Source organism: Xenopus laevis, chromosome 9_10S (assembly GCF_017654675.1).
Source record: "Xenopus laevis strain J_2021 chromosome 9_10S, Xenopus_laevis_v10.1, whole genome shotgun sequence".
Classification (NCBI taxonomy): Eukaryota; Metazoa; Chordata; class Amphibia; order Anura; family Pipidae; genus Xenopus; species Xenopus laevis.
The window spans coordinates 89,088,676-89,115,694 of NC_054388.1; positions in this window are offsets into that span (position 1 = coordinate 89,088,676).

Sequence of the window (27,019 nt, forward strand, 5' to 3'; positions counted from 1 at the left end):
TTCATCAGGCAATATGGAACGGGAACAACAACAACTAAAAAAACACAGAGACAGGCAAATTTGTAAAATATTATTGTATACAGCTGTTCGGATTATGGGAAAGTGTGGATACTAAGTGATGCCCTTGGGCCAAGTATATGGGGGGGAGGGGAAACAAGAGGAGGAGAAATAGTTCACAGCATGGGGAAACAAGTGCTGATGGACATGGGGGATAGGCTGCTAGTATATATTATCTAAATTGGAAACCAAGTATCTTGGTGGGAGACATAATAGGAGACATACAATAGTAACATAATAAAGAACGTGACCTAGGGTAAATTTAAAGCCAGGGGATGTAGCACAGATGTCTAAACCAACAAAAATCAATGAAATTAAGATAAAGTGAAAAAAACTTACCAGTGCCTTTGTATAAACACGCCAGGCGCCTCTGTGCTGCTTGAGGACGCCTGAGCGTGTTATATAGTGTGACTAATTAATGGGAAGTATGTGGGGGGAGGGGAAAACAAGAAAAAGAGGAATAATTCACAGCATGGGAAAGCAAATGCTGATGGACATGGGGAATAGGCTGCTGGTATATATTAGTCTAAATGAGAAACATAAAGTATCTGGGTAGGAAACATAAAATTAAACTATGTGGGAGACATAAATTAGTGAGCTAAGGTATATTTAAAACAAGGGGATGTAGCACAAATGACTGAAGACAACAAGAAAAAGGGGAAATCAATAACTTTTAAGAAGGAATAGATATAATCTTACCAGTGTCTTTGTATAAACACGCCAGGCGCCTCTGTGCTGCTTGAGCTTCAGAGCATATTAGATTTTTTTAAATTTATTTCCTCTAAAAATTTGAGCTTTTCCCCTTTAAAATTCAACCAGGAACATTTGCGTTTAAATGAATTGGCCAAATAATGTACATTTATATGTATGTATTCTTTTAATATCTAGTATCATTTACTGTTTGCTGCTACCCCTTGAAGTATTGTAGATTTGAGTCTCTGTCTATATATTTATATAATTTACAGTTTGGTCATTTACTAAATTCTATAGTTGTATTGAATGATTGAATTATTTTTTTGGATTTGACGCCCAAAAACTTGGATTATCATCTGAAAACCACCAATTCTTCGGATTATCATACGAAATCCAGCGCATATCATGATATCTTCCAATTGAATAAGGGACACATGCCACTGAATTCTACATTACCTCAGCAGGTTTGAGATGGAGTATTTTTTATTTGGACTTTGAGCAGCCTTGAAGCAATAACAAGGAGAAATCAGATGGCACTCACCAAGCAAAGAATGTGCTGAATTTTTGTGGTTTATTCAGATCTCTGCAGCCTTGGTATATAATAAATCTTGAAGATTTTTAGTTTTCTTTACCATGAAAAAATTGTGTTTTCCCCTTTACAACTCCAACCAAAAAAAATTGCACTTGTAATAATTAATCCCCTAGATGCCACCTCGGAGTTACAGGACCTGTATAAAATAACTTTTATATTGTCACATAAACCCTTGGTGACTTCTAATATCTTTATATAAATTCCAGTATATATAGTCTATTGATGGGCGAATTTGTCCCGTTTCGCCACAAAATTAGTGAATTTTTAAAATAAAAATGGAAGTATTTTTCATTAAAAATAATAGAAAAAAAATACTATTAAAAAACTTGAATAACTTAACTCAAAAAAATTGTTATTTGACCAAATTGCCACCACAGGGTTGTATTTAAGGACATGAGAAATTGTAGATTCAGCTGTTTTTACACAAAAAAAATCTGACTTTATTGAGGGGATGCATATGCGATAAATGTAAAGCACTGCGTAGTGATGGGCGAATTTATAAGACAGACGCGAATTTGCAGCGAATTCCCATGATTCGCCGGTGTCAAAAACAAATGGACGCTGGCGTTGAATTTTTTTTCACAGCGGTTTTGTGAATTTATTTGCTGGCAGCGAATCGCTGCAATTTCGCTCCTGGCCAAAAAAACCTGATACCGGCGTCCAGAAAACGGACGTCTGTTTCACTAATTTTTCGCCGTTTCACTAATTTTTCAGCGAAGCGAGACGCCACAAATTCACCCATCACTAGCACTGCGCACAATATGAAAACAGAAGCAAAAACAGCAAGAGGTCATAAAAAAGGCATTAGTGAACTCTTTTGCTTGGTATAGTATTTCTACAACACACGTTTTTGCCAGCAGAGAATATTTTTGCAAATCTGTACTAGAATTTTGCCATTTGTATTGTTTTTGTTTTGGTTTGCTGTAAAAGTTGGATTTTCTTTCTCTGAGAAAAAAAGGCCCTTGACACCAATTCATCTGGTATGGATTTTATCCATGGTTTTGCCAATTTTTGTTAAAGCTATATGGACCAGTTTCACTCATTACTAGTCATAAACCTTGCCATGTCCATTGATGCCAAAGCATTTACCAAAACGTCATCAAAATGTTGGATTTTTGCAGATTTTTCTACAGTTTTGCAGCAAAGTGAAATGAACCAGTTGCAATCATCTCTAGTCATAAACCTCAGAGACTTAAAGGAATTGTTCAGTATAAAAATAAAAACTAGATAAATAGGTAGGTTGTGCAAAATAAAAAAATAAATAAACAAAGTTATATAGCCAAAAATGTAATGTAAAAAGGCTGGAGTGACAGGATGTCTAACATAACAGAACACTACTTCCTGCTTTGCCGCTCTCTTGGTTTCCACTGGTTTAAGTGCCACTTTACTTGCATAAGACAAACCTGTATATTGGGGTATAATTATGAGAAAAACAGAAGGATTTTTAAACAATTATTGATAAAGATTTAGAGAAATGCTTGGCATTCTGGGCACAATGTAAGACATTTCTTATGAAACAGATGGCTATTTGGATTGTTACAGCAAAGTAGGAGTAGTCTGAGCAGGGTTGGAAAGAAGATAGATAAACTTGGAAACAGCCCAGAAGATTTGTTAAACCCCTCTTTACCACACAAAGTGAATACATTGCTTTTTGTGTGCAGAGTGTCTCAAATCTAGAATCCTAAAGAATCCACTTTTACTTGGCAGCAACACAATAACAGAATGGCAAGGATCACCAGTAATTAGAAATGTAATTATTTTTTTTTAAAAAAATGGCCTGTTGATAATTATTACAAAGCATATTGTTAACAGAGGAACGTCTCACTAATTTGCGTGATCGGTTTTAGACACAATTTGGTGATGTTTTTTACTTGCCTTTGATGACACATAACTGATATAAATGGAGTACTGTTTCTTTTCAGCATTTTTGTTTTCTTCATTTGCATGAAAATAAGAATTCTGTGTATGTACTTTAAAGGGGACCCGTCAACCAAAAAAATGATTCCAAATCTAATTTTATCATGTTAGTCTAGCAAAGTGAAGTTTAATTACACTGTATAAATTATTTGAATCTTGTTTCTGATGTGAGTTTCTGATGTGAGCCATTTTGTGGACACTGTTATTAAGGCAAGCCTTGCATCATGTCAGAATCTTGTTTGTGCACCAGAATGGGAGATCTGATGTCCATCCCCATGCCCTGGCTACACAATTAAACGGTGAAGAGAACGGGGGAATGTGAGGAGAGCAGTGACATCTAGGAAGTGCTGAATGGAAAGTGAAAGTAATTGTTTGTCCGGCCTCTATGCTTAAGGCATAGAGGAGGAGCAGGCAATATTTGATTGACAGCTGAGATTTTTAAATGAGTTTACAACAGCTAGAATTTGGATTTCATGTTTAATTTGAAAAGGGCTTTTATTATACAGCTTTTTATGTCTGGGTGACAGGTCCACTTAAAAGGAGAAGGAAAGGCCTATTTACTTGGGGTGGCAAAAGTTAGGCACCCCCCGAAGTGATTGTAGATATGTATCTAAACCGGTGCTCTTTTCAGCAGAAAACTGCACCAGTTCGGGGGTTGTTCCAGTGAGCACCACGGAGTGATCGGCTTCCTTCTTCTTCTTTCTTCAAATTTCCAAGGGCAGATTCATGCACAGTAGAATAAAATAGTTGACTTCTTAAAGTTCGGCTTTTCACGCTACATGCGCCTGCACAAAGAAAGAAGAAGCCGATCGATCCATGGTGCTCGCTGGAAGAACCCCATGGCCGGTGCAGTTTTCTGCTGATAGGAGCACCAGCCCGGAGTTCAGGTAAGTATATACAATCACTTGAGGGTGCCTAACTTTTGGCACCCCCAAGTAAATACAGACTTTCCTTCTCCTTTAATACGACATGAGAATTTAGTTGAACAATATTGGTTTCAGAGGAAATGCAATATTTTCTTTAAAAAAATTCTGTGCTCACTGGTGCAAGTAATTATTACTAGACAGCTGTGGAGATCTGTTCCTATGGGTCTTTTGGCCCCATAGTCTGTAGTCTCTCAAATTAATTGGCATCAATGATATGCGAAATAATATTGCAGTTCAGGTGTTTAGCTCTGCAATAGCGTATACTTTGCCTTTCCTTGTTAGAGAAGCTCCTTTCTACCATGATAAAACTTTCATAGAAAATATAGGTTTCAGTGTTGCCAATTTCTTCCAGATAACAAGGGGAAGGCCTGGGGGGAATCCGATCCCAATGACTGATGTGAAATTCAAGGGGAGCGTAATAATGTTGTCTATGTTTTCTGTATTTTATTGGTTCAAAAAAACTTGTTCATCAGTTAGTTGAAGTAGTAATAGGAGTAGTGGAAGTAGTAATAGGATTAATGGGAAAGTCGTCATTTTTGGGAAAAACAAGTCATTAAAATAGAACATATTGTATTGGATTGTTTTTGAAGTTATTCATCTTAAATAACTAAAATTAGCATTAGTGATAGTCAGCGGAGAGGCTTTTGATGTGACAAGTCTAATAACAAAATAAAGACTTGTTGGCCCCAAAAATGACAACTATCCAAATACTCAGTGGAGTAACTAGATGTTACTGGGCCCCACAGCAAATTAATTTTACGGCCCAAAACATATCCAGAGATTGAAATGTTTTACCAATATATGTTGAAATCGCTCATTAATTTGGGCCTCATGGGCCCTTATAACTAACTCCTAACCCCCCCCCCCCAATGCAGCAGCAGGGTAGTTCCCCCTGGGGATAGTTATCTTCCCATGTAACCAGTCTTATAACAAAATAAAGACTTATTGGCCCCAAAAATGACAACTTTCCCAGTACTCCTATTACTACTTCCACCATTCAATTAGCTTTGACCTTTTGCTATATAGTTTACCCTGGGTACACAGGGAACTCATTCAAAAAAGTGTGGTTAAATAGAAACTACATACATCAAAAGCAGACTCAAAAATATATATTGCACGGTATCACATTTTTCGCACAGAAATGAATAAAGTTAGAGTATGTCTTGTTGTGTCAGCTACATATCCTAAACCTCTATAATCTGTGTGCCATTGAGCTTTGTTTTGTGTTGTTTGTGTATGGGAACTATTTTCTTTAAATGCCCAGGACCAGGGGTTTCATATAATGGGATGCTGTGATTTACAGCACCTAAAAACATTTTAACTTCTAAAGGCAATAAAGTAAAAGACATAAGACATTTTACATCAATGCTTATCAAAAAGAACAATACTAGCACTTTGCATGGAGCAATAGGTCTTTATGTTTGCCTTGTGCATTGCAAAACAAGGAATTCTTATGTAAAACTCTTAGGCTTCTATGTTTTTCTAATGAGGCAGAACAATAGAATCAGGTTTGAGTGATATTTAAGAGCTTGAGTGACATTTGCTCTCATATTGCACTATGCACATCTTATGTACGGAAAGATTATCTGCCAAAACCAGATTGTATTAATATTAACTTGTGCAATAAGGGCAGGGCGTTGGGCTGTTATAGGTCTAATGTTCAAAAACTCTCAATGGCTTAATGGTTGATTGTTTATAGAATATAACAATTCAGGTTCCAAGGCCAGTGGCCATGCAAAACCCAGACTCAAGCCTGATGACTTCATTTAGCAAATTTAATTAAATTTAATTAATTTGACCATTTTACTGAGACCCTTGGCAGCTTGGAGCCATAATACAGATGTTACTTTACTTTTACCTGAAAAACATCATAGTATATTTCTTTTATATTATTTTCTCTGTCATATTCAAATTACATTTTTAAAAAATATTTTGGAAAAAACTTGACCATACTTTTTTTTAGTTGATATTCACATGCTCACAGTGTCTCAACTGCACGTCATCTTGGTGCCCCGTAAATCTATGCATTTTTGTTGCATAGTGTATGAGTTTATTTCAGAGCTTTGTATCAGGATCACTGGTTGTATGGTATTTTTTATTTGTTTTGTTATTTTCCAATAGATTCTTGTACTTTCATCTGACTCATAAATTACTTTACTGACTGCTGCATCTCAGCTTTGTTTCAGTATGTATGGCAGTAAACCCAAGATGGATGGTTCACTTGCTGAAAGCGCTTGAATATATGCATTAGAAATTACAGAGGACAGTGTTACAGAATACAAAATAGTGATATGTAGACAGCAAACAACTCACAGAAAGAATAATTCTGACAATTCATTTCCATGCACCCATATTTAACATGCCACACATACTCATTTTAGAATAGATATTAACACTTCACAAAAGCTTGCTTCATAACCAGTTAGCCAAATGAAAAATATTGGCAAGCTTAAATACTGCAATGAAATGTGTTTAATTTATTACTTTTATTTTTGTTGCAGTTTAACATTTTTTTTTATTTCATTACAAATTCCTCTGCTCGTGAAATTTTATGTCTAAACAGAACAGAGCATATTGAGCTACAATAAGTCTGAAGTGCACACTAGTGGGCTTATTTATCAGAATTTGAATTTGTGTCGTTTAACGTTTTTTTTCTAATTAGAATAAACAAAAAAAAAAAATTGGAATTTGCTTATTTATTAAAAAATCAGAACACGAAGGGGCATATTTATTCAGTTCGAGTGAAGGAATAGAATAAAAAAAACTTTGAATTTCGAATGGTTTTTTTTGGCTACTTCGACCTTCGACTACGACTTTGACTCGAACGATTCGACCATTCGAAGTACTGTCTATTTAAAAAAACTTTGACGCCCTACTTCACCATCTAAAACCTAACGAACCTCAATGTTAGCCTATGGGAAAGGTCCCCATAAGCTTTGCAAGCTTTTTATGGTCAAAGAAAAATCGTTCGATCGATGGATTAAAATCCTTCGAATCGAAGGATTTAATAGTTCGATCGAACGAATTTCGGTAAATACTTCGACTTCGATATTTCGAAGTCGAAGGATTTATCTTCGGCAGTCGAATATCGAGGGTCAATTAATCCTCGATATTCGACCATATGTAAATCTGCCCCGAAATATTTGGTTGAAAAAAAAACATAGGAAAAAAATTAGAATACCTTCAATTTTATTTCATTTAATACTAGTCTGCACACAGCTTGACCCACTGGTTTATGATTCGTTATGTAACACAGATCAACATATAATTAAAGATATATAAATATTTGTAAACATGAGCACAGAAATCTGTGGCATTTCTGCCAGGCAGTGATGTGCAAAAAAAAAAAAAAAACACGGAGGCCTGTTTATTAAAGGTTGAATTTTAATAGTTTTTGAAAGCACGACTAAATTCACATTCTCTAAAACCACGATTATCATGGTATTTATTAACAGATCTGAATATAAAAGGTATGAATGAAATATTGCGCTAAACTATGCGCTAAAAAGTATACCTCTACAACTCTACAACATCTAAAAATTTTAGTTTTTAGACAATTCCTAGAGAAAAAAAAATCCAAAAACCTCTAAAAGTCCAAATTGATTAAACGTGGTCCAATAAGATCAGTCCCATTCACTTCTATAGGACCTCAACAACTTTTATTTGGTGAATTTTTGCATTAGAGGTTACATTTAAAAAAATCTTGAATTTTTAAAGAAAAACCACAAATGTTTCGAGATTTGTAAAAAAATTTGCACTCATAAATGAAAGCTATAGATTCCTAAAATTTTTTTCACAACTATTATGCTCATAGTGTAGCTATAAATATCTTGTTGCTTAGGTCTTCTCTCCTGCGCAAATATGTATTTTTGTATGTGTAGGTCTCTTATTTTCCTTTGACAATTCACTCCAGGTGGCCATGCCAGTCCTATCTTTGTCCACAAAAAAGTGTGGCACAGCCCCTTGAACTTATAGCTTGGTCATAATTTAATTTGCATCAAACCTCAAGCTGGGTACAAATACTCATTTTTCAAGCCATACAAAAAGCTAGTTTCCAAATTACATTTTAAAGTAAGAACCACTTCCACTCTTTCCCGATTTAAATATTAACTGCTAAAGAGCCAACCTGAAATATGCAACAAAGGAAATCCAATGTAACAGGCCACACTTGAGGCCTTAGCGTTTTATGATATAACATTACTTACATCAGTATTATTGATACATTGCACAATAAAATCACCTTTTAGATATGATTAAGTATATTTTATGTACAATTCATTTAAAAAAAAAAGAAAGTCATATTCATGGTTCATGACTTTAGGCAAAAGTGGGGGCACAGCTTCAATTACCAAAAATATGAGGGACTCAATAGAATATTTGTGTTCAATAAAATGGGCATGGACAACGACTTTAAGTGACCTCTCTGAATAGTTGATTTCTGTTGACTGATCCTTTCTTTATTGGGCTGTGTGGTTTAACCCACATACAATACGTCACACAGGTACTTGATAACATCAACAACAAAATTAGTTAAACAGATATAATATTTAAGATATATGTAAAGGTATAGAATCCCTTATCTGGAAACCCGATATCCAGAAAGCTCCAAATTACGGAATGGCTGTCTCCCATAGACTCCATTTTATCCAAATAATCCAAATTTTTAAAAATGATTTCCTTTTTCTCTGTAATAATAAAACAGAAGCTTGTACTTGATCCAAACTAAGATATAATTAATCCTTATTGGAAGCAAAACCAGCCTATTGGGTTTATTTAATGTTTAAATGAATTTCTAGTAGACTTAAGGCATGAAGACCCAAATTACGGAAAGATCCATTATCCGGAAAACCCCAGGTCCTGAGCATTCTGGATAACAGGTCCCATACCTGTATATATATATATATTATACAATATACACCTTTTAGTTGTGTTTTCGTTATATACAAAGCATCTCAGTCATTTTAATAAGTAAAAGACAATCTAGTTATACCTTTAATTAAGCTTGCCTGGAAGAACCTATTTCCTGTTAATTATGTTTCCTCATTATGCTTAATCCTGATTAATGATACAAGTAATAATGTTTATTAGCTAGGCAAAGAATTGCAATTCATGCAAAATAAAAAGTGTTTATGCCAGTTCGCAGAGATGGTAAAACATAACAGAGCAACACAAAAAAAACCAAGAAAATGCCCCAATAGCTGATATTCTAACTGTAGGTCTTAGCTTTCTTACACTGTGGGGGGGGGGGGTTTATTTATCAAAATCTGAAAAGTTCTCACTATTTTCTGAAAACTACTCCCACAAATCCGCACAGACTTTACCCCCTATTTATCGATACATTTTTCCAAAATTTTTTGTGGAGGGAAAAAACTGAATCGTACAAATATTTCGAATTTGGCGCCATAAATTTAGAGGGTTATTTACTAAACATCAAATGCATTTTGGAATTTATTAAACCTCAAGGATGTAAAAGTCTGAATCAGAAAATCCGGCATCTCATATCTGTCAAGGTTGCACATAAGTCAATGGGAGAAGTCCCACTGATTTTTTTTGATGTGTGCTGGGTTTACTGCAATACCCCGAAGGTTTCAGAGTTTTCGGGCAAAAAGAGTTTTTGGGTGAAAAATACGAAAAAATTGTGAAAATCTGATTTTTTTTTTTCTTGCAAAGAAAATTTTCGGGCAAATGTAATAATAAATAAGCACAAAAAAACCCAGAGCCGATTTGATCAGAGTTTGTAACAGAAAATATTGAGATAAATTTGGACTTTTTCAGATTTGACAGCCAAAGACTTTTTTTGGATTTGACACCTAAAAACCAGTAAATCTTTTGATTATTGAAAGAAAACCAGCACAAATCAGGATATCAGCAGGACATCTGCCATTGATTTCTACATGAACTTGGCAGGTCTGAGTTGGAATACTTTTTTATTCACACTTTTAACCATCAGAGTTGAAAAAAATCTCAATTTTTTTTTAAATATTTGAGAGTTTTTTTTTTCATTTAAAAGTCCGACCAGAAACAAATCTAACTTTTCTTTCCAGAAAATAACTGCTGCCATGAATTGACATCAAACCTTAGTATAGTGTAGTTCAGGAAACTGTAGAAAATACATTTTCTTAAATATTCAACAAATACTTTTCCAGCTTCCAAATAGAAGGATATTACAAGCTGCTTGTTACAATGGTTGATTGCAATATAAGATTCCAGTTCTAGTGTTATACAAGTGCCCCAAGAGGTGGACTTTTGAGTTTATTTCTGGAGAGACTGAGGGAGTATTCCCTTCCCAATGTAAGGAGCAGCATTTTTTTTATATAAAATCAGATTTTTCAAAAAAATCACAAATTTTTCGGAATTTATTAAACCCAGAGTATGGAAAAGTCAGAATCTGAAAATCCAGCATCTCAGACCTGTCGAGGTTGCATATAAGTCAATGGGAGAAGTCCCAATGATTTTTTGATGTGCGCTGGGTTTTTGGCAATACCCCAATGTTTTCTGAGTTTTCGGGCAAAGTTCTTGTGTTTTTCAAATTCAAAGTTTTTGGGTGAAAAATCCGAAAAAATCTTGAAAATCAGAATTTTCTGGATTTTTTCCCGCAAACGAAATTTTCGGGAAAGTGTATTAATAAATAAGCCCAAAAAATCTGTGCGGATTTGGTAGGAGTTTTTTCTCAGAAAATATTTAGATAAATGTGGACTTGATTATCAACGGTCGAAGTGAAAAAACGAAGTAAAAAAATTTGAATTTCAAGATATTTTTGTGTACTTTGACTCAAATAGACCAAAATTCAATTTGAATTTGAAAAAAATGAGACTATTTGAATATTGAAATTTATCATGTACTGTCTCTTTAAAACTTCCAACAATTCGACATCTAAAACCTGCCGAATTTGCATTTTTAGCCTATGCGGGACTTTGAAAAATCTAAGTTTTTTGGGGCAAATCCTTTGATTAGAATTCAATCGAATGCGCTAAAACTTTGATTCTAACGATTGAATACAGCCTAGCCTATTCACCCGAAGTCAAAAACTTAGATTTTTTTAATAGATTTTGATTGGTCTTTTTTTATTCGAATTTCGAAATTCGACCCTTGTTAAATCTGCCCCTTACAGTGGGTATTTGTGAGGGCGAGGGCCAAAACATTGATCCAATTAAAAAAAGTAATTATTGTTTAAAAAAAGTCACTATTGTTTATGTTTCTGTTGGGCATGAGTTTTTTTTTCAAATTTAGAATTATTCTCCTGCCTCTGCCTCAGAGATCACCTGACCAGAAATACTACAGATATAACTGTTAGGAAGAAGTGTGGAAACAAAAGACAGAATTTTCTATTTATGATTACCCAATGGCATATACTACTAAAAAGTATATTATTAGTATATTATTATGAACATTATTTATTTACATGAAGCAGGGTTTTACATATGAGCTGTTTTATGCAATATCTTTTTATAGAGACCTACATTATTACAAAAAAGCTGACAAATGTTGTTTCTCATAAATTTGGCACATAAACAATAATGCTTTGGGTTCGCCTCTTAATATGGAAACTGAGTCTGAGTAGAGCGATTGAAAATTATATATGTTTCTAATAATATAGTGCAGATGCTGCCAGATATTTATTATAAGAGAGGAGTCCTGCTGTGAAGATATTATAAGGGAGAACCCCACTGTGAAGAATATAATGTTCTGTAATCTGCTGACTGCTCAAATGCACTCAAAGGATTTACAGGCTTGTCGTGCAAAGACTCAAAAGCCACATTTCCCTGAAATATTTTAAGACAACCCATCACATAACAAATGCTTTATGGAAGACATACAAAAATAGAGAACATTTCTAAGGCATAATTCTATATAGACGAGTTTTGCAAAATGCAGAATTAAACATTGTACGTTTCAAAATTCTTTACAGAAAATTGCACGAAACCTCATATAAAAAAATCTGTCATAAGATGAGAATTACAAATAAACAAAATAATATTTAGACTGTAATTTATTTCTCAATAATTTGTTTCCCCAACCAAGGTAAAAAAATGTGAGATCATCGTTTCCAAACACATAGGGGCAGATTCATTAAGGGTCGAATTTCGAAGTTAAAAATACTTCGAAATTCGACCCTCGAATTGAAATCCTTCGACTTCGAATATCGAAGTCGAAGGATTTAGCGCTAATCCTGCGATCGATCGATCGAAGGATTTTTCGTTCGATCGAACGATTAAATCCTTCGAATCGAACGATTCGAAGGATTTTAATCCAACGATCGAAGGAAAATCCTTCGATCAAAAAATCACAGGCAAGCCTATGGGGACCTTCCCCATAGGCTAACATTGACTTCGGTAGGTTTTACCTGCCGAAGTAAAGGGTCGAAGTTTTTTTTAAAGGGGAAGTACTTCGACTATCGAATGGTCGAATAGTCGAACGATTTTTCGTTCGATTCGTTCGATTTCGTTCGAATTCGAACGAATTTAACCAATTCGATGGTCGAAGTACCAAAAAAATACTTCGAAATTCGAATTTTTTTCATTCGAATCCTTCACTCGAGCTTCATGAATCGGCCCCCCAGTATTGCGCAAAGGAAAACCAAACATTTATTACAAATGCAATTATTTCTGATAGGAGGTACATTTCTATGTGCTCAGTTAGTATTAAATGACTACAGAGTGTGTATGTGAGTATCATACTATATGCTGATGCAAGAATTAATCTGAATCTTATTTGTATCCAAGAAGGAATTGTAACCTTTTCAGATAAATCATTAGATAATCGTTTACCCATCTATTGGTTCAAAAGAAAATGAAACAGGATCCATGTCTGATTCTTGATGCCGTGCATAATTATATACTTTTGGATGTGCATATGTATTTCTGTATTCTATGGTAGAAATGAAGAGAATTAGAGAAATAAAAATTAACCAATACAGGTGTGGGATCCACTATCTGGAAGCCCGTCCAGAAAGCTCTGAATTATGTGTGTGTGTGTATATATATATATATATATATATATATATATATATATATATATATATATATATATATATATATATATATATATATAATATGTATAAAATATACATTTTTTCAGAACTCGAGCCGTCTTCAGGAAAAGAAAACAATATACAGGTATATATATATATATATATATATATATATATATATATATATATATATATATATATATATACTGGTATGGGATCCCTTATGCAGAAACCCATTATCTAGAAAGCTCCAAATTACGGAAAGGCCACCTCCCATAGACTCCATTATAATCAAATAATCCAAATTTTTGAAAATGATTTCCTTTTTTTCTGTGATAATAAAACAGTACCTTGTACTTGATCCAAGCTAATATATAATCATTAGTGATGGGCAAATTTGTCCCGTTTTGCTTTGCTGAAAAAAAGAGAATTTTGATGCCTGCAACAATTTTGACTCCCACGACAGTTTGACACACGCCTATTTTGTCCAAATGCATTAAAGTCAATGGGCGTCCGAATAATTCTGAAGCGCCTATATATGTTTTTTGGCACGGTGCAGTTTCGCAAAACGCAGAAATTCCCTGCAAATTTGTGCCTTTGCGAATTTATTTGTCCATCACCAATAATCAATCGTTACTGGAAGCAAAATCAGCTTATTGGGCTTATTTAATGTTTACATGATTTTCTAGTAGACGTAGGGGCAGATATATCAAGGGTTGAAGTGAAAATTCGAAATAAAAAAATTTGATTTTCAAGCTATTTTTATGTACTTCGACTAGGGAATAGTCCAAATTCGATTTGAATTTGAAAAAAATCTGAAAATTTGAATATCGAAATTTATCATATACTGTCTCTTTAAAACTTCGACTTCGACCATTCTCCTTCTAAAACCTGCCGGATTGTTATTTTAGCCTATGGGGACCTCCTAGAACCCATATGGAGTCAATTGGTGGACTTTGAAAAATCAAAGTTTTATTTTTTAAAATACTTTGAATCGAATTCGATCAAATACGATCTTACTTTGATTCAAATGATCGAATACAGCCTAGTCACCTGCAGAAAAAAACTTTGATTTTATTAATACATTTCGGTTGGTCTTTTTTTATTCGAAGTTATGGGAGTTCAAAAAAACTCCCATTACTTCGAAATCCGACCCTTGATAAATCTGCCCCCTAAATTATAAAGATCCAAATTACGGAAAGATTCAAACCCCAGGTCCTGAGCATTCTGGATAACATTTATCTTTGTTCCTTATTCCTAGCAATGTCTCCTGTGAGTGACCACAATTGTAAAGGTAAAACTAACTCAATTGTAAAGGTAAAACTACTCTCTGAGTAGAGTTTTTTTTTTTAATCATCACAAGGGTAATGTAAACCATTCTAGCAAAGAGTAGGAGATTTAATTCAAACAGTATAGAAAATGTAAAACACAGTGATACAATCAGGAAAAAAAGATTAAAAATGTAGACACGAAACTGATAAAGGTGGAATACTAATTCTATGATTAATAAGCTTGTTATTAGTCTGCAGCATATGAATTAAACATATTCTAGATTTTGGACAAAAATACTCTGGCTTAATCTTGACAGTTAAGAAATGCTTTAATTACCTAAGCATATCTTTCACAAATCCAGTAAGGAATAAAATTGCATATTTGGGTTTAAACTCTTTAGAAATGCAGTAGCATTGGAATGATTATTTGTAGGATAAATTACATTTATTATTCCATTATAGTCAATAATGGAGCCACCTTCTGTGGAAACTCCTGGCAAGTGGGACTTAGCAGAAATACACTTTTTAAATGTCCTGATGGAGTGGTGAAAATTGCTAAATGGGGTAATTATTCACAAAAATCAAGTGTATTCAAGTTAACGTTTAGTATGATATATAAGGAATAGTGATGGGCGAATTTATTCGCCAGGCGCGAATTTGCGGCGAATCTGCGCGTTTCGCCGCCAGCGAATAAATTCGCAAAACGCACGCGAAAATTTGCGTAAAAAAACGGGCGCCGGCGTCAAAAACGGGCACCAGCGTTGGAAAAACGGGCGCCGGCGTCGGAAAAACGGGTGCTGGCGTCGGAAAAACGGGCGCCGGCGTCAAAAACGAGACGCCGGCGCCGTTTCGCGAATTTTTCGCCGTTTCGCGAATTTCGCACAAATTCGCCCATCACTAATAAGGAACATTTGTTAGCAACATTTCAACTGATCTTCATTTTTATAGTATTTGAATTATTTAGCCTAATTTTTCTGCAGCTTTCCATATTTGAAATGGGGAAGTCAAGAAAATATTTCTGTGCGAGGCTACAGTTTTATTCTTATATTTTATTACTTGCGTTTCTATTTATGCCTCTCCTTTTTCATAATTCATAATTCACACCACTGCTTTGGTAAATTGGCCCCAAGCAACCAGATAGCTTCTGAAATTCCAAACTGGAGGGCTGCTGAATAAAAATCTAAATCATTGAAACACCACACGTATTAAAAAAGGCAAAACGCAAATTGTTACAGAATATCACACCCTACATGATACTAAGGGGGTTATTTATCAAAAAAATTTATGTTTATTTAATCAAAACTAGTATCCGTGTATTGACCTTATTTATTTTAAAAAAAAAGCTTGATTTAATCAAATCGGGGAAAACCTTGATAACATTGAGCGAAAACCCAAATCGTACGATTTTTTCACATTTTTCTCCCGAATTGCTAGATTTTTTTGCATTTTCGTCGGAAAAGCCCAAAATAGTCCGATTTTTGGCTAATTCCAGCACAGACCACAGAAACTTCCAAATAGGATAGGGACCTCTCCCATTGACTTATTTACAGTACAACAGTACAGTGAGTAGTGAAACGTCTTCATTGATTACTCAGCAAGTCCAGTTGTTACCTATACTAGATATGGAAAAATTCAAGTTTTTTTTCCACCAGAAATTCGGATTTTAGAGTGAAAAAAACTTAGATTATTCTAATTTTTTAGCTTTCGGACTTTAATAAATAACCCCCTAAAAGTGAATTTAAAGGTGAACCCAATTTAACAGTTTGAATCTCCTGCTCAATCCCCAAGGTGCCTTTTTTGTTTCTGATACTTGAAGTATAGTCAGTTATAAGGGAAGGTCTTGCACACCGTAAAATTTGCCATCCTAGGGTTGGGCCTTTGTGCCTTCCAACAAATCTGGGTCTGCCAATATACTTTCAATACTCTGCAAAATGTTTGTAGTATGTGGGAAACAAACAAGCTACGGTAATGCAAACTGTTGTTTCTGCTATACATTTTAAACCCCAGATATTGCAACATACTATACAGAAAAATTGTACTTTAATTATTTCTAATGCATCCTTGTTTAAAGAGCTAGAAGCCTATAATACAGGGAATACTTCAAGATAATAAGCACAATTGACATACTAGTAAACTTAAGTGGAGCCATACTTAATTTACAGGAAAGAAAGTAAAATACATTGTTTGCTGAAGGTTTATATAAAATATTTGGATTATTGCTATTAATACTATTATAAAGCTTTCTTCATAACCATATTTATTTTATTCAATGAAAATAAATGTGTGAGGAATTATTGCCTGACCTAGAGCCCAGTGAATTGCTGCTACCTGCTTTGGAATGTCATTCTCATTAGCTGGAAGCAGATGTTAGAAAATATTTAATTTGTAAAGGGCACTGAAAGCGAATTAAATGCAGGGGCAATAATATATTAACTTTTTGAATGATTGGTTAACTCATGAGACAGCTGTGGTGTGTAGAATAGCATAACAAGCAATATTGTTCATATTTTTAATTGAGAAGATAAGCATCCTTTTTCATTTTATGTTGGGCATGTTTCTGTTTTGCTGTTCATAACTGCTGCCATTAAGCTGCTCTAAATTACAAAAGTTTTACAAAAATTGTATAGAAAGGAGCCACTGGCACAAAATCAGATGAGAAGGACCAAGAAACAATGCCCTAATTGTACCCTATTATTTACAAGTGAATCCGGGGTTGACAGGGACTAGTGAGTATGAGAATTATGAGTATTATGAGAAAGAGGCTGCTCTGACCTTCTTCAGTTTTAGTAATTTTATTTAATTTTAGTAATTTTTTTCCTAAGCAGAGGAACGTCAGAGCAAAGTTCTTAGAATAGCAAAGTTCTTAGAATAGCACTCATCAAATTTATATTCATATTTATCTTAAAGGTTTACTAATATTTTAAGGTCTATGGGGCAGATATACATACATGCAAATTTTCACTTCGGAAATCTTCGCCACACTTCGCAAAACTACGTCAGGCGAATTTGCATGTTCATCAAAATACACAACTTCATCTCAGCTAAAGAAGGCTGGCATACTTTGTTCCTAGCAAAACTTCATTAACTTACTTACACTTTTGTCAATTTAAATTCAGTGGGTACATAAAGGTCATATGTATTATTTATTAGTGATGTTGGTGAAATTGCTGGAAGTGGCCACTTATTATTAAAAATGTCCAATTAGGCAAAATCAAGACTATAGAGATAAAGGGCATGAGCCCACTGTAAAAGAAATGGGGCATGAGCTTCAAATGTTAAAAAAAAGTATAAATGAGATATTAAATAAGATATTAAATGAGATATTAAAGATATTTAAACATAATTCAACTTTATGAATGTGGAAAAACACCTGTGTTTTGTCTTTTTTAAGACTTTTTTGGAATACAGGATATGATGTCACTGACATAATAATGTTGAGGATGAAGGTTAATTTTATTCATTTGTCACAACCTGGCGAAATAGACTTTCACATTTTGATAAATAAGCAGATTAGCAATCGTTTGCTTTAGCGAAAATTTGCCCGGCGAAACTGCTGAGTTTTTTTCTCTATTGAATTGTCTTACTCGCATATGAATAGGTGATGTTGCTGTGGATTGTATTTTTAGCAAGAATTCATTAAATAAAAACACAATTCGCTCTTTAGTAAATGTACCCCTATGTATGCGTTATTGGGGGATTTTGGGGGGGTAAATGTTCTAGTAACTATTGTAGCTACCAAATTACCATAGTCTAATAATTGCCAGAGCTATTTAATTGCTAATTACTGCTGGGAAAGAACATTGGGACATTGACTGCAAACTGAATTTGTTTATGTATTTGTTGTACCTTTATTAAAATTCTAAATATGAAAAAGCTCAGACCAATGGTCAGTAAATAGCAACATTATGTGCCCAGACTCATATGTCATGGTGAAGTGTTAAATGCTCAAGTAGAAAATTGGTGGTTTAAATGAGTGTGAACACATCACAGTATTTCTCATTCCCATGGGAGAAAACAATGAGTGATCCACGGCTTGGTTTGTCTTTCTGTGGTATTCTATTTCTGTCATAACCAGTCACTGTAGTGAAAAGATCAAACGTCAGGCTATAGCAATTAGTATACACTGCAGCATTTTTCTCATTAAGAGAAGCTTTGAAGAAACCCTCATTTATATTGAAATTATAGGAATTAAGGTTCCCCGAAGGGCTGTTTGTTTTTGTGAAGTCAGAAGCTGAAGAGCAGATTCACACCTTAAAAATAATCAGTGTTGCATTTATGTTTCCTTCTGATACCGCCAACAATGAACTGAATCTAACTCAAATATGTTATCCCAATATGACAGTTCAGTATGGAAACCATATTATTGGGAAGTAATGTTACGCTTTCTCCACAATGTATTTAATATAAGTAATTCTAAAACAACTGGACTTGCTGAGTAATCAATGAAGACGTTTCACTACTCATCCGAGCAGCTTCTTCAGTTCAACTGACTGGTGTGGGAAGTTCTCGGCATATAAACTCTTCCACAAATCCACTCACAATGGAACATTGTAACTCTTCAGAGAGGTGACTCTGAAATTCACAGAGGTGTTGATTTTATGTAGTTACTGTGATAGGATTACTCAATGTGTCATGCAACTTCTAGAAACAGGTGTTACTTGTGAGAGTTGCATGAATGGATGTGTGAAGTGTTCTGAAACCGCCGGGGTACAGATGTGACAACAGCTTTGTATGTAGCAGACAGGTGGTGTCAAAGGCCCCTTTCACCTTCACATGAAGCGTCTCCTCACACCTCTAAACCAGCGGTCTTCTTTATCCAAGATTTGGACTTGGATTTGAAAGAGGCGTGATAGAGGTGATTTATGTCAAGAGGAGAAACCATCCCTGAACAGAGGCGGAGGCCTTCCACAAGCATAGAGTGTAGTGCTACACAATCAATCTCACCGCTTTTTGTAGCGTCGGGTGCCAGCTGCGACTCTGTCTGCCCAGGTCTAGTGCAAATTCCGATACAAATTCCAGCAGCACTCCGGTATAGTGAAAGAAATTTATTTGTGCAAATGAAGCAACGTTTCGGGCATAACCAGCCCTTTATCAAGCTTCAGAGGCGGAGGCCTTCGACACCACCTGTCTGCCTGGTTGTGTGCCTGGTTTAGAGTTCTGCATGTAATAGAATGAAGGACTGACAATTAGGGAAGGTAACAAGTGATGAGTGAATCTGTCCCTTTACACTTCGCTGCAAAATTCACAAAACTGCTAAAAACGGTGGAAAATTCATGAAACGCATTGAAGTCATTATACAGTATGAATAACTGGCATAATCATAAACGTCCACATCAATATTAGTTCTAAACACAGGTGAAATGCAGAGCCCCGGTGTTGTACAAGTATGGAACCTATTATCCAGTATGCTCGAGACCTGGGGTTTTCCAGATAACACATCTTTACTAGGGATGTCGCGGACTGTTCGCCGGCGAACTTGTTCGCGCGAACATCGGCTGTTCGCGTCCGCCGCAAGTTCGCGAACGTCGCGCGACGTTCGCCATTTTGGGTTCGCCTTACCTGGCGCTTTTTTTTGACCTCTCACCCCAGACCAGCAGATACATGGCAGCCAATCAGGAAGCTCTCCCTCCTGGACCACCCCCACACCCCCTGGACCACTCCCCTTCCATATATAAACTGAAGCCCTGCAGCGTTTTTTCATTCTGCCTGTGTGTGCTTGCAAGAGCTAGTGTAGGGAGAGAGCTGTTACTGATTTCACTGATTTCTTTGAGGGACAGTTGATAGTAAGTTTGCTGGCTAGTAATCTACTTGATACTGCTCTGTATTGGAGGGACAGAAGTCTGCAGGGATTTGAGGGACATTTTAGGGTAGCTTTGCTGGCTAGTAATCTACCTTCTACTGCAGTGCTCTGTATGTAGCTGCCTGCTGTGGGCACTGATCTCTTATGATCTCATCTGCTGACTGCTGTAATAACCCAATAGTCCTTGTAAGGACTGCTTTTATTTTCTTTTTTGTTGTTTTACTTTGCTACTTTAACAGCCAAGTGCTATTAGTCTAGCAGTGTTGGGGAGTGGGACTGGTGTGCTACTGTGCTGCTCCTAGTAGTTCAGCAGCACCAACCCGAGAAATTTTTTTTAATATACATATAATTTTTTTTTTATTTTACTTATCTTACTGTTCTTTAAGGTGTCCAGTGCTGTTTGCTGTTCTTCATAGTAGTGCACCAATAGTAGTGCACTTGCAGGCATTATTTGCCCAGTGGCCATCTAGCTGTGTGAGCTTGTTCACATTCTGTCTAAATATCAATAATAATACCGTCTCCAGAAACACCACCTGAGTGACGTTTTTCAAGCAGCAATAATATATTCCGTATCCACCACTGCTGTAGTGTATACGTTGACCTTGCAGGCATTATTTGCCCAGTGTGTTCTTCATTTTCAAACCACTGCCACTTAGCTGTGTGAGCTTTTTCACATTCTGTCTAAATATCAATAATAATACCGTCTCCAGAAACACCACCTGAGTGACGTTTTTCAAGCAGCAATAATATATTCCGTATCCACCACTGCTGTAGTGTATACGTTGACCTTGCAGGCATTATTTGCCCAGTGTGTTCTTCATTTTCAAACCACTGCCACTTAGCTGTGTGAGCTTTTTCACATTCTGTCTAAATATCAATAATAATACCGTCTCCAGAAACACCACCTGAGTGACGTTTTTCAAGCAGCAATAATATATTCCGTATCCACCACTGCTGTAGTGTATACGTTGACCTTGCAGGCATTATTTGCCCAGTGTGTTCTTCATTTTCAAACCACTGCCACTTAGCTGTGTGAGCTTTTTCACATTCTGTCTAAATATCAATAATAATACCGTCTCCAGAAACACCACCTGAGTGACGTTTTCAAGCAGCAATAATATATTCCGTATCCACCACTGCTGTAGTGTATACGTTGACCTTGCAGGCATTATTTGCCCAGTGTGTTCTTCATTTTCAAACCACTGCCACTTAGCTGTGTGAGCTTTTTCACATTCTGTCTAAATATCAATAATAATACCGTCTCCAGAAACACCACCTGAGTGACGTTTTTCAAGCAGCAATAATATATTCCGTATCCACCACTGCTGTAGTGTATACGTTGACCTTGCAGGCATTATTTGCCCAGTGTGTTCTTCATTTTCAAACCACTGCCACTTAGCTGTGTGAGCTTTTTCACATTCTGTCTAAATATCAATAATAATACCGTCTCCAGAAACACCACCTGAGTGACGTTTTTCAAGCAGCAATAATATATTCCGTATCCACCACTGCTGTAGTGTATACGTTGACCTTGTAGGCATTATTTGCCCAGTGTGTTCTTCATTTTCAAACCACTGCCATCTAGCTGTGTGAGCTTGTTCACATTCTGTCTAAATATCAATAATAATACCGTCTCCAGAAACACCACCTGAGTGACGTTTTTCAAGCAGCAATAATATATTCCGTATCCACCACTGCTGTAGTGTATACGTTGACCTTGCAGGCATTATTTGCCCAGTGTGTTCTTCATTTTCAAACCACTGCCACTTAGCTGTGTGAGCTTTTTCACATTCTGTCTAAATATCAATAATAATACCGTCTCCAGAAACACCACCTGAGTGACGTTTTTCAAGCAGCAATAATATATTCCGTATCCACCACTGCTGTAGTGTATACGTTGACCTTGTAGGCATTATTTGCCCAGTGTGTTCTTCATTTTCAAACCACTGCCACTTAGCTGTGTGAGCTTGTTCACATTCTGTCTAAATATCAATAATAATACCGTCTCCAGAAACACCACCTGAGTTGTTGTTGTTTTTGTTTTAAAAATAATGCCAGGCAAAGGCAGGCCGCCACGCAGAGGCACTAGGGGCCGTGCTGCTATGCTATCCTGTGGCCCTAGGAAATTGCCCAGTTTTAAAAAGGCAATGACCCTGAACTTCCAAAATGCTGAAGAGGTAGTTGACTGGCTTACACAGCACACCCCATCCTCTACCGTTTCTAACTTTACCACAACATCCTCATCCTCCACTGCTATGGCCACCCCACGTAACACTTCCTCCACCACCGGCGCCCCTTCTTCACTGGAGTCAGAGGAGTTATTTTCACATGAGTTTCTTGAACTGAGTGATGCGCAACCATTATTGGCAGAAGAAGATGAAGGAGATGAGGACGTTACACCAGATTTAATTCTGGCAGAGAACACAACAGAGATGGACATAATGAGTGATGACGAGGAGGTCTGCTGCTTCCTTCTGTGAGCTGTTAGAAGAAATTGATGCATCTGAGGAGAATGATGATGAGGAGATTGATGTTTTGTGGGTGCCCAGTAGAAGAGAGCAAGAGGAGGATAGTTCAGATGGAGAGACGGAGAGTCAGAGAGGCAGGAGGAGAATAAGACTTAGAAGAAGCAGGGAGGACAGCTCGCAGGGAACAGTAGGGCAACAACATGTATCGGCACCTGTGGTCAGCCGGCCAACGCACCCGCCATTGCCGCCAACTTCTACTGTTACCGCCAGATTGCCAGCTTCAAAAAGGTCAGCAGTGTGGGATTTTTTTAATGTGTGTGCCTCTGACAAAAGCGTTGTAATTTGCAATGAGTGCAGTCAGAAACTGAGTCTTGGGAAGCCCAACAGCCACATAGGTACAACTTCTATGCGAAGGCACATGAACGGCAAGCACAAAGCACTTTGGGAGCAACACCTCAAAGGCAACAGGCAAACTAAAAGCCACCCTCCTTCTGGTCCAGCATCTTACTGCTCTACCTCTGCTGTCCTTGACCCGTCTGAACCACCCTCCACTCCGCCTTCCACCTTGACCACCAGTTCCCATTCCCAGTCATCTGCCCCCAGCCAAGTTTCTGTGAGGGCCATGTTTGAGCGTAAGAAGCCAATGTCTGCGAGTCACCCCCTTGCCCGGCGTCTGACAGCTGGCTTGTCTGCACTCTTAGCCCGCCAGCTTTTACCATACCAGCTGGTGGACTCTGAGGCCTTCCGCAAATTTTCTGAATTTAATAGTACAACGTTTTGTCTCAAAGTACCCAGGATTCCAGGACGTTCTCAGGCAGTCCAGGAAGGTGTCGGCCCATTTCAGACGTTCCTATACAGCCATGGCACGCCTTGCTGACATTCAGCAGCGGTACAACATGCCAGTCAGGCGTTTGATTTGCGACAGCCAGACTCGCTGGAATTCAACGCTCCTCATGTTGGAACGTCTGCTGCAACAACAAAGAGCCGTCAACGAATACCTGTTTGAACTGGGTGGTAGGACTGGATCTGCAGAGCTGGGGATTTTTTTCCCCCGTTACTGGGTGCTTATGCGCGATGCCTGCAGGCTCATGCGCCCTTTTGAAGAGGTTTCAAATATGGTCAGTCGCACCGAAGGCACCATCAGCGACCTAATACCCTTTGCTTTCTTCCTGGAGCGTGCCGTGCGACGAGTGACAGATGAGGCTGTAGACCAGCGTGACGAGGAGCAGGAAGCGCACGATTTCTGGTCGGAATCACCAGAACGAACCCAGGCACCTGCTGCAACGCAGGGAGAGGTGTCAGAAGTAGAGTCAGAGGAGGAAGGTGGCTTTGTGGAGGAGGGCTAGTGGTGACCTTTTGGGGACCCCTGGTCTTGTACGTGGCTGGGGGGAGGAGACCGTGGATGATGCAGTCCTTGATAACGAGGAAGCAGAGATGGATACCTCTGCATCCAACCTTGTGAGAATGGGGTCTTTCATGCTGTCATGCCTGTTGAAGGACCCCTGTATCAAGAGGCTTAAGGAGAAGGACCTGTACTGGGTCGCGACTCTACTAGACCCTCGGTACAAGCATAAAGTGGCAGAAATGTTACCAACATACCACAAGTCTGAAAGGATGCTGCATTTACAAACCAGCCTGCAAAACATGTTGTACAATGCTTTTAAGGGTGATGTCACTTCAGGAACTCATCAACATTCCAGGGGCAGAGGTGCCAGTAATCCTGCCACGAGTGCACCTGCAAGGACAAAGCACTTTGGCCACTCTGTAACGTCAGACATGCAAATGTTTTTTTGTCCAAGGCAGCGGCAGAACCCTTCTGGATCCACCCTCAAAGAACGCCTCGACCGGCAGGTAGCGGACTACCTGGCATTAACTGCAGATATCGACACTCTGAGGAGCGATGAACCCCTTGACTACTGGGTGCGCAGGCTTGATCTGTGGCCAGAGCTGTCACAATTTGCCATGAACCTCTTGTCTTGCCCCGCCTCAAGTGTCCTCTCAGAAAGGACCTTCAGTGCAGCAGGAGGGATTGTAACTGAGAAGAGAACTCGCCTAGGTCACAAAAGTGTGGATTACCTGACCTTTATTAAAATGAATGAGGGGTGGATCTCGGAGGGTTACTGCACGCCGGAAGACTTGTTCTGAGTTTCTGATTCTGACTCCCCATGCAGCTGTCCTTCTCTGCACGCCTCATGACTCCACATAGAGCTGTCCTTTAGCGTCCTCCTCCCTCCACCACCGTTACAAACTAGGGTGCAAACCCTACTGGTTTAATTTGAATCCAGGTAAATCCTGAGTTTTTCTGGCCTCTGTGCTTCAGTGGCTGCGACCAAAAAAAACAGAATATTTTCAGCATTTATATGGCATATTTTTTCTGGCCTCTGTGCTTCAGTGGCTGTGACAAAAAAATGGATATTTTCAGCATTTATATGGCATATTGTTTCGGCCTCTGTGCTTCAGTGGCTGCTACAAAAATAAATGAATATTTTCAGCATTTATATGGCATATTTTTTCTGGCCTCTGTGCTTCAGTGGCTGCGACCAAAAAAAACAGAATATTTTCAGCATTTATATGGCATATTTTTTCTGGCCTCTGTGCTTCAGTGGCTGTGACAAAAAAATGAATATTTTCAGCATTTATATGGCATATTTTTTCTGGCCTCTGTGCTTCAGTGGCTGCGACCAAAAAAAACAGAATATTTTCAGCATTTATATGGCATATTTTTTCTGGCCTCTGTGCTTCAGTGGCTGCGACCAAAAAAATTGAATATTTTCAGCATTTATATGGCATATTTTTTCTGGCCTCTGTGCTTCAGTGTCTGCGACAAAAAAAATTTATATTGTTAGCATTTATATGGCATATTTTTCCTGGCCTCTGTGCTGCAGTGGCTGCGACAAAAAAAAATTAATATTGTTTGCATTTATATGGCATATTTTTTCTGGCCTCTGTGCTGCAGTGGCTGCGACAAAAAAAAATTAATATTGTTTGCATTTATATGGCATATTTTTTCTGGCCTCTGTGCTGCAGTGGCTGCGACAAAAAAAAATTAATATTGTTTGCATTTACATGGCATATTTTTTCTGGCCTCTGTGCTGCAGTGGCTGCCACAAAAAAAAATTAATATTTTCAGCATTTATATGGCATATTGTTTCTGGACTTCTGGTTCAGTGGCTGCGACAAAAAAAACTTAGCTGTCAGTTTTTCCAGTCTAAATTATAGTAATTCCAGCAGTGCATTGGTCCATCCTCAGTTGTGTGTAATTTACAGGCTTCAGATTTCTTTATACACATCACATGTTCTTTGCTTTATAAATCAAACTTAATATGCATTGCAAATCACTTTCCTTGACCCTCGCTTGGAAATGGCAAACTTTAAAATTCAAGTCCAAAACATAATGAGAAGTTGAAGTGAGATGCATCATTAGTTGCTAGGTAACCATTAGATTAGATGCACAGAGATTAAAAAAAAATAAGGAAAACGGTTGATAGATCTTGTATCAAGAACCAATATTAAAATGTCTGTTTTTGTTTTTCACAGAAAAAAAAAACAATTTGAAGTTTCTAACATTTTCCAATTTAAGTTTTTTCCCCCCTGTAAATGAACAAAAGTTGGATGGTATATTGTAATCAGCACAACTGGCAAAAAACGGCATTGTGCATTATTGTCATGGCATTTGGAGGATTTGTAACAAAAAGCAGTAGTGGCTGGAAAAAACCCTGAAATCAGAACAGTTCCTGCAGTCTGAGCATTGAGTTTTAGGGGCTCATTAATGATGTTGTAATTTTTTTTTTTTACCAGCAATGGAAAAATGACTCCCCTAAACATCAGTGTTACCACAGCTACTGCTAACCAATGCAAAATTTTGTGTTTACTAGATGCAAACTCACTGGCGGAACTATAGAGGAGGCAGACTCCGCGGTTGTGAGGGGGGCCTGGTGAACAGGGGGACCTAGCAGGCCCGGACTGGAAATCTGTGGGTTCTGGCAAATGCCAGAGGGGCTGCTGTAAGATGCCATAGACACTTACTATGTAGTGGGCTGGTGGGGGCTGTTTGGGCCTTTGTCTGGCCTGTTGGGGCATCTGGGTAACTGAAATGCCAGTTCTCAGTCCTGACCTGCCCTGACTGCAGGCTCTGCTTCCTCTATAGCTGGAAGTATTCCCCCCTCTCCAACCACTCTCCTACCTGAGAGCTGGGGTGCTGGGCCCCTTCAAAGATTTTTTTGTGGGGGGAGCCAGACCCCCTCTAGTTACTCCACTGCACAAACCGGAAAGCTACCCTAGAAAAACAGACACCTTGTTTTCAGAGTTTTAAAACATAATATTG